The sequence below is a fragment of the Vicia villosa genome, unplaced genomic scaffold (assembly GCF_029867415.1).
Source record: "Vicia villosa cultivar HV-30 ecotype Madison, WI unplaced genomic scaffold, Vvil1.0 ctg.002711F_1_1, whole genome shotgun sequence".
NCBI classification, from domain to species: Eukaryota; Viridiplantae; Streptophyta; class Magnoliopsida; order Fabales; family Fabaceae; genus Vicia; species Vicia villosa.
Window position 1 is genome coordinate 171,492 of NW_026706010.1, and position 10,327 is coordinate 181,818.

Consider the following 10,327-nt stretch of genomic DNA (forward strand, 5'->3'; position numbering starts at 1 on the left):
GATACATGAAACACATCATGAAGATTCGCAAACGACGACGACAACACAATCCGATAAGCCACATCACCTATCCTCTCTGAAATCTGATACAGACCAATAAAACGTGGCGTAAGCTTTATTAGTTTGATGATTTCTGTAATATTTCTTTTGTTGGTTAGTCATCACTCTTCTTTCTAACTTGTTACCACTTGCATCAACAGGATGAGTGTAGTCATCGACTACCATACCCATAGATCCACATTATGACCAAGAAAGAAACTTTCAATTCCGTCTTTCAAATAGTCAAATTTTCTCCATAAAAATTGGGGGTTTGGCACTATAGTGATCTCTATAATTGTTTGCACTGGGTGCAGCAGGTGGAGCAAGTCCTGCCATTTTGTTTCAAGAACCAGATCTTTATCTGACACAATTAAGTGTTTGATAAGTTATCAATACCAGAACTTGAGCTCTGCTGTCAATATTTAGTTATGTAAATATGTTTTATATATTATAAATTAATAAGTTAAAAAATGAAATAGTATATATTGTTGTTAATCTACTAAAAAGTTAATACTAATAGATTGACCAAACTGTCAATTATGCTCTTTCTTCTAACCTTTCAATCATCATTGGACACTTGGCGATCTCAATTCTTTTTCTCCCCAACACACATCTTCTCTCTCTTATTTCAAATTTCAAATTTCTTTCACATTTCATTTTCCCACACTTTCTTACTTTCATTTTAAATTTTCTACATTTACTTATTATCACAAAAAATATTAAAAACCTATTTTTTAATTTTAATAAAATTAAATATTTATTTATCTCACGGGTCACTATCAACAAAATATTTAATTTATTTTAATCGATCATTACACACTTTCTCTATCTTAATTAAAATTTCAAATTTCTCTCACATTTTTTCCCACACTTTCTGCCTTTCATTTTATTTTTTTTCCTATTTAGTTATTATCCCTGAAAAAATAATTTATTTTTTAATTTTAATATCGTGTTGATCATATATATTTAATTGTATTAAATAATCATTAAAAAAGTCGTGTTGATAGTGACCCGTCATAAAAATAAGAATATTATCTCTCAAATTAAAATAATGATTGATTAAAATAAAATAAATATTGTGTTGATAATGACCTGTCCGATAACATATTTTTTAATTTTAGGGTTAAATAAGTTTTTGGTCCATATAAATATTGCAGTTTTTATTTTTAGTCCCTCATTGCCTTTAGGCAACGATTTTTACAAAAAAACCGTTGCCAAAACCAGCTAAAACCGTTGTCTAAAGGCAGAGAGAGACTAAAAATGAAACTGCAATATTTATAGGGACCAAAAACTTATTTAATCCTAAAATTAAAAGTTTTGTTATCGGACGGGTCACTATCAACACAATATTTATTTTATTTTAATCAATCATTGTTTTAATTTGAGAGATAATATTCTTATTTTTATCACGGGTCACTATCAACACGATTTTTTTATTGATTATTTAATACAATTAAATATATATGATTATTATTCATTTTACATTTGTATTTAAATATAATTTATATCGCATCAAATAAATTTTTTATTTCACGGGTCATTATCATTACAATATCTTTTTTATTTTAATCAACAATTTCTATTAATTGAGAGACAATTTTTATTTTTAAATGTTTATTTTTTTTTATCTTCATCCTACAAATTTTTTTTATATGATTACTTAATATAATTGAATTTATATAATCATTTTTCATTTATAATTAAACCATTCATTTTAAATTTATACATATTTAGTAAAATTTTATACAATATCAAATAATTTACCCGTGCGGAAGCATGTGTATCTTACTAGTTTAGATATATAAATCTAAAAAAGAGAAAATTAAATTTTTTATTGTTTTAATAAAGGAGAATACTTAGATACAATTTTATAGGTGTGGTTTATACTTTTCTCCAATAAAAATATGACAAATGTACTTAAATATCCTTTAAAGAATAAAAACAGGAGGAAATTGCATATGTGTAGGATAACATTATACACTTGTCATATTTTCAATGAAAAAAAATATAAACCACTCCTAAGTAATTGTATCTAAATTTTTTTCTTTAATAAATACTAGCGTCTAGACGGGCACGTGTAGGGCTGTTCATGGTTCGATTCTGTCAGAAAACTAAACCGAACCATTATATAAAGGCATCTGAACCGTACCGAACCGTTTCAATTTTATTAGAACCGAACTGAACCAAAAGTTTTTGTTTGGCATAACGGTTTGGAATTCTGAACCATACCAAACCATTAGAAGACAATTTTTCCAAACTGAACCATTTGCTAAAGAACCGAACCATTATATTTAGTTTTGAATTCTTTTAATAAAAAAATCTATTTAAATTTATTTTTAACATTTTTCTAAAAAACTTTTTTAATATACTATAATACATAATTTTTAACTTAATTTTTTTAATCTACATTCATAATCAAAATCCAAATTAATTCAAAATTGCAAAACTCATTAAAATATAAATTAGTCAAATCTTACAATATTTAGGGCTGCTTGAATAAACAGCTTATAACACACGTGTTTATAAAAATAAGCACTTATGAAAAAGTTTGTATAAGCCATTTTTATAGTTAAAAATAAAATAACATTCTAGCAATTGCGAACTTTCAATAACTTCATAAATTAGCCAAACCTCTCCAATTGACACTATTTTAATCTAACTACCATCTTAGCTCCCAATCCTCGAACCAACCTTCTTTTTTTCCTAATGACTGACCTGCCATTTCCTTAAGTGGCAAAATCATTCAACTAATAGGTTTTACAAGCTTTCCTAACTACAAACTAATATTCTAGCAATTCCCTGTTAGATTAATTATTTAATTAATCAAATATGAATTGAAATAATTAATTATTTAATTAAATATATTATGGTTAAATGTTATTAAACACTAATTCTTGATGGATTGTTTGATTGGGCTTTGTGCCTGAATGGACCGTGATGGGTTGGACCATTCAGTTAAGCCCAATGAGAGGTCTCTGCCCTCAACCGTTTAGTTATTTAAGCGTTGCCCCATTAGACGATTAACACACTGTGAAAACCCTAGACGGCAATGAGGGTAGTAATCCTCTCATACTCATTCTCTCTAACGGTGTCTCAATTCAAAAGGTCTCTCATAATCTCTAGCCTGAACCGATATTCTCTCCAATACATACAAAGTACACGGTTATTATTATATTGATTATTCTTTGATATATGATATGCTATAATTTGTATCTATTCGATTAAGTTAAATCCATCAATTGGTATCAGAGCCTGATTAGATACATTTTGTGGCTATCTTCGTATCATATCAATCTGTCATTGATTTTATTTGAGATTATATATCACCGATATTGAAATATGTCTATGCATTATGAATAATTGAAAAGGTGAAATTAAATTTGTTTTGCATCATGTCTTTTGTTTTACTATGATATAGTACACAATAGTTTTTCGAAATCACTTTATGATTTGGGAAGATCGAAAATTTCATCTTATATTTTTCTGTCAATTCTTTGTACATTTATTTTATTAAAAATAATAATAATAATAAAATAAATTAAAATGAAGAAACTGCATTTTATGTAAAAGATTTGCAAAACTTCAGTTTTCTTTTCGATTTGAATTTTCTTAGTTGGATTGACAATGCTTTAAGTTGTGATAGAATATAAATTGAACGGGTCAACAAGATTGCGTTCAAGAGCATGTCGGTTATGTGCAAATTTTATTTATTTCGTCTAAAAAAAAAAATTTATTTCAGAGATATTATTATTATTTTGAATTTTGGTGACATATATAAATATTTAATAATACTCTATTTGAGAATATAATGTTTTTGGGTCATATTCTCAAAATTTCAGCCTGAAATTTATTGTATTATTTTTGCCAATTCTAAGAGAACATGAATGTTTGGCTATGAATCGGTGTTTTCTTAGATTTGATTAATGTTGGTAGCGTTGAAAATTATTTGGGAGAAAATTCGCTTGCTAGTTATTAAAGAAATCACTGTATTTCTTGATTTTTACTTTTATTCCAGATTCTCTTGTCAAATATAGTATATGATAAATAGTGTGATTAATTATAAATTATATTTATTGACTTATTGGTATTTATATTATTGATTATTAAAACCATCATCCTTTAATATTCTATCCTTTTAAAAATGTTTGTTTTTTATATTATAATTAATAATTCTACCATGAAATCCATTTGGATACATACACATATTTTATTGACGGTAAGTCTATGCTAATTTATAGCATAATTTTAGGAAATTTTAAAGTTTTTCTAAATCCACCGTATTTGTGATGAAAGAAAATGGTAACATTCTTGAATTAATCTTTATTGGCATTAATATTGCAATAATATTATATTAATTTTGTTAATTAAATATAATGTTAATAATGTTTAGTGTGTATTCTTTGTTTATTGGATACATAATTTTTCCTTCTATTATGTGTCAATAAATTGATTTTAATCATATTCTAGTAAATAAAATTTCTAAGAATTTTATTTATAAAGTTACATTATGATTTGTTATTAATTTATGAATTATTTAAGATGACGCTTTGATATCTTATAAGTCATTAAAATTTATTGGTTGCTCGGACAAAGATGAATGTCACATTCTCTTTAAAGGGGTTAGTTATAATTTAATTATTATTTTTAAATATTTTGTGACATATTATATAATGCATATAAGGAGAAAATTGTTACTAATATTTTGTACTCCTTTTAAAAAAATATAAAATATGCATTTATATAAAATTGTTATTTTTCTAGAATATTGTGAAAATTAAAACTCTATTTATTATCATAAATTGATTTTTTGTTATATACTCAAATAAATAAAATTTAATCTTATAAGTATATTTGAAATCTTATTAATTTGAGAGTTTTATTCTAGATAATACCGCTTAATTTGTATAATTGTAATCTCACCTATCGTGGATACAATTATACAAATTTTTCTATTTTGAATAAAATATAATCAATCTTAATTTGTATGATTGTAACTCACCTATCGTTGGTATAATTGTATAAATTTTGTTTACTAAAATAATTAAAATTATTTTAATTACAATTATAATAAATATTATATTTATACCCTATCGGGTTTGTTATTACTAATGTAATTTTTATTCAATGTACTTCTAATGTATGATTATGTAAATTATGATTCGAATATCCTATTGGTATTAGAATTTTGGTGACATAATATTTGTACATTGTTGTTATATTTCCCTTTTTAAGACATGTAATATTTTAATTTTATGAAATCCAATAAATTATTTTAAATATATTTTATTAAAATGGATTTCAATTCTCTATGTATTATGTAAGTGATTGACATACCCTATCGGTGTGACATTACTTGACATGATCATTGTGTGATAGAGAAAATAGTTGAATATTTGTTTAAAGTTTTTTAAAATTTTTTAGTTAATAATTCAACTATTATTCTCTATCAAGTGGGAGAATTTAACATGTCAATTGTATAGAAATGAGAAATAAATATTATTTATTTAACATAATATTATTTTATGGAGACTTATATTGAGGATAGTGTAGTCTTGTGTTATTGAAGGAAATTTACGACTACTTGTGTTGTATCCTCAAAATATTAATTGAATTAAAGTTTTATATTTTCCGCTGCGTATAACATAATATGTTTCTCAAATGTGTGTAGTTATATACTTATATTTGTAGGATTTGAGTTTTGAGTGAATTATTAAGATGTTGTATATAATCCTATGTTTAAAATTATATGGATTTGATGTCACTCAAATGATGGAAAACCTTTTATATGACCATCATATTGTTTCATGTGAAATTATATCTATAATGATATATTATGTTTATGTGCAAAATATGTGGTTGAGTTTGTAAAACTCTAGTGATGATATATTATACAACCACTTCTCTGTATAATTTTGCACTAAAAATAAAATTAGTATCCCATTGAATAATCAGAGTATTTAATATTAGTGGGCTCTGATAAATGTATATCCATTGTTTTATTTTGGATCAGTGGGAGTGCATGTGTACACAAAATAATATAATCAAAAAAAAAATTATTATTCTCATATTGTCATATATTCTTTTATGCAATATAAAATATGACATATTCTAAAAAGACTTCAAAATGTACAATAACTCTAAGTCTTATTCTAGTATACTGAGATATATATTATTCTCTTAATCTCAGGAAACATCATAATTGGATGTTTGGGTCGATATTGAAAAGACACAATAATTCCCTAACATGCAATAATATTGTGTAATTCTATCTTCAGTAGTCCACTCTTGTCAGGTCATAATATGAAAGTACAAGTAAATATTCATACTCCTATCGAGTATGATATTGTATTATGAAGGTACTTATGCTTAAATGTAATTACTCTTGTAATAGGATATTCCTATATGTAATTACTATTCGTAGACCTATGTGGATATTCTATGACCTATAATTTAAAACTCATTAGTATAATCACTTCCCAAGACTTATACACATGAGTAAGTCTTATGATATTTTGGGTTAGTGGGAGTTTATTAATAGCATTTTCATATGCTTGGGCCATTGTTTATAACATATTACTTTTAACTTAAATATGTTACTCTAAATTCATCGTTGTTGATTTAAGTTGTGAGTTTAAACTTGTATGATTTGTCTTCCCTATCGGATACAATTTCTGCAACATTGAAATTTACTCCTCTTTGGATTGATTAGTGTTTTGACCATTATTGGTATTCTAATATTAGAATCAATATTTTTAATAATTAATTATTGTCATCCAAGTGGGAGATTGTTAGATTAATTATTTAATTAATCAAATATGGATTGAAATAATTAATTATTTAATTAAATATATTATGGTCAAATGTTATTAAACACTAATTCTTGATGGATTGTTTGATTGGGCTTTGTGCCTGAATGGACCGCGATGGGTTGGACCATTCAGTTAAGCCCAATGAGAGGTCTCTGCCCTCAACCGTTTAGTTATTTAAGCGTTGCCCCATTAGACGATTAACACACTGTGAAAACCCTAGACGACAATGAGGGTAGTAATCCTCTCATACTCATTCTCTCTAACGGTGTCTCAATTCAAAAGGTCTCTCATAATCTCTAGCCTGAACCGATATTCTCTCCAATACATACAAGGTACACGGTTATTATTATATTGATTATTCTTTGATATATGATATGCTATAATTTGTATCTATTCGATTAAGTTAAATCCATCATTCCCAACCAGGCCTATACAGTGTCACCATTTTGTAGCATACATACAAAACCAAATCAGCCCATGTCCTGATACATTCATAAAGAACCATATAATTCAAGCCAAGAAATCAGCTAGCAATACACATTACCATACACTATCAGTACATTTATACACGATTTGGAATCTTCATCAATTTGGGGTTTAGGGTTCTTTACCAATTTGGGAATTTAGGGTTCTTCACCATTTTTCAGAAGCTTCTACGTTCAAAGTTTCCACGTTTAGAAGCTTGAGTGTTTGAAGTTATTAAAAGTTAGAATTTTGAAACTAAAATTTGAACGGTTCGGTTCGTAATTAAATTCAAAGTGGTTAATTGATTATCGGTTTGGTTCTAGAACCATTAATAAAATATAAGTTCGGTTCACTAACTATTATAATGGTTTAATTAATGTAACTCCAGTTCGGTCCGGTTTGACGTTTTTTTTAACAGTCATAGGTACGTGAGTGCCCGTCTGTCTGTCTTTTTAATGCGCATCCAGAAAAACATATGCAATATTTTTTATTTAAATTCAATTTAAAAAAAATCATGTAAAAGTTGATAGTAAAAAGTTATGTGAAAATTAATATAATGATTTCAATGAGACTTATTATATAAGTTACACAAAAAATAAGAGTAAATACTTATTATATAAGTTACACAATAAATAAAATAAGAGTAAATGTTTAAAAAAATGTTACACCAAAATCAAATATTCTCTTTATATATTTTATAAATATAACATTGAAGATTTCTAAACAAATGAATTGTTATTTTAATTTTTTTAGTTTTAATAGATTTATAAATTTAAAATAATTAGATATTAAAACAAAAAAAAGGCACATAAACAATCATATCATATTAAAAAGTTATTTGGAAAAAGCCATGTGACAACATAATATAATATTTAGAGTTTTTTTTTCTTAAATGACTCAAATACGTATTAATATTAAGATAAAATTTAGATACAATTTTTTATTGTAGTTTATATTATATTTTAATTAAAATATGATTAGTATATAATTTCCTCTGGTTGTTTCTTCCTATTTTCACTTTATAAATATTTGTTATATTTTGATTGAAAAATTCACACCTAAAAGAATATATATAAATTTTCTACTTATAATACTAACCCATTATTATGTAATAAATTACTATTCCTAAATGGAACTATTATTTTATTTTTGATTGTTTCTCATCTATTTTTTACTTTTATTTTTGTTTTATTTAAGAAGATTTATTTTTATTAGGTGTCCTATATTATTTTCAACTTCCATTTTTCAACCCGAATGTCTAGAATGCATGGAACCTGTAATAAAATATATTCTCTTAATTTTTTTCTTGGGCAACCTAATAAATTCTAAATAAAAAAAAGATAGGCACAAAAATTGCAGGCAGGAAATCATACGTGCAACAGAAAAACTAAATAATATAAACTCTCCAAAATATCATATGCAACCACAATCAATTACAAAAACACATCGAATAACACAACACAATTTTATCGTGGAATAACCTTCGTTAACTACAAGTAAAAAAACTACAAGACCCGTAAGCCACTTAAAATCTCCACTATAATCAACAATGGATACAAACAAGGTTTTCTCTAACACTAGTTAGAGGTATACATCAATATCATCACGATTTGCAATCAATCTTAAAATACAAGAATCAAGAGAGACAAAAACAACCCAAAAAGATCAAGAAATTCTGACCTCAAAGATGGACTCAACAGACCGACATAGAAAGCTTAGAATCCAATCACCACCGTTTAGAATATGCATCTTATAAGTCATGAACATTGTGTCGAAATTTCAAGACGACCCGACCATTGGATTTTGCGCAAGCTCCGATTTTGTGGGACTGAACAGTGTTGAAATTGGGGATGCGGGATTTTGATGTGGTTGCTGATTTTTCTCTCTTCTCACTACTTTTCTTTTGATTTTTTCGCACTTAAACCCTATTCCGCTTTGTTGGATAATAACAGAGACTTATACACATATGGGTCACTAACCCACATCCAATTGGGCCTCTCCGAATAGGATGGATAGCCCAACAAGCTCCCCCGACCGACTAGTTGGAGGGCAGCACCAATCCGGCTACCATGCGACAAATCTCAAACTTTCCCATAGGCAACACTTTTGTCAACATATCTGAACCATTGTCATCAGAGTGAATCTTCTCAAGCTCCATCAACTTGGAATCTAATGCATTACGAATCCAATGATAACAAATCAATATGCTTCGACCTCGAGTGAAAGGAAGAATTCTTCGATAAGTGAATGACACTTTTATTATCACAAATACTTTTCTTGTTTCACACAAAGTTCCATTGTAAATTTCCTCAACCATAACAACTCTTTTGACGCTTCAACAACGGCTATAACCTCGGCTTCGGTAGTAGAGAGTGCAACACATTTTTGCAATTTTGATTGCCTAGCCACGACTCCCCCAACAAAATTCACCATATATCCCGAAGTAGATTTTCGATCATCCAAGCTCCTGGCCAAATCCGAATCTGTATATCCAACCAACATAGACTTCTTGCATCCCAAAGTTAGTCCCAAATTCAAAGGCCACGCAAATATCTCATAACCCACTTCACGGCCTCCCAATGATCTTTTCTCGGATTTGAGAGATAATGACTAACCATTCCCAGGACATGAGAAATATTGAGTTTTGTATAAACCATGACATACATCAAACTTCCAACGACCGACGAGTACGAAATATTCTTCATACTCAACTTTTCTTCATCTGTAGATGGACATAGTTTATGACTAAGCATGAAATGAGAAGCAAGTGGAATGCTCACCGCTTTAGCCTTATCCATACTAAAACGCCGAAGGACTTTCTCCACATATTTTTCTTGTGACAAGTACAACTTCTTTTCATTTCGATCTCGAACAATTTCAATACCAAGAAATTTCCGAGCCTCTCCTAAATTCTTCATGGAAAAAGATTCACTCAAAGTGTTCTTCAACTCTTTAATTCTTGAAATATTCTTTCCAACAATTAGCATATCATCCACATAAAGCAAGAGAATAAT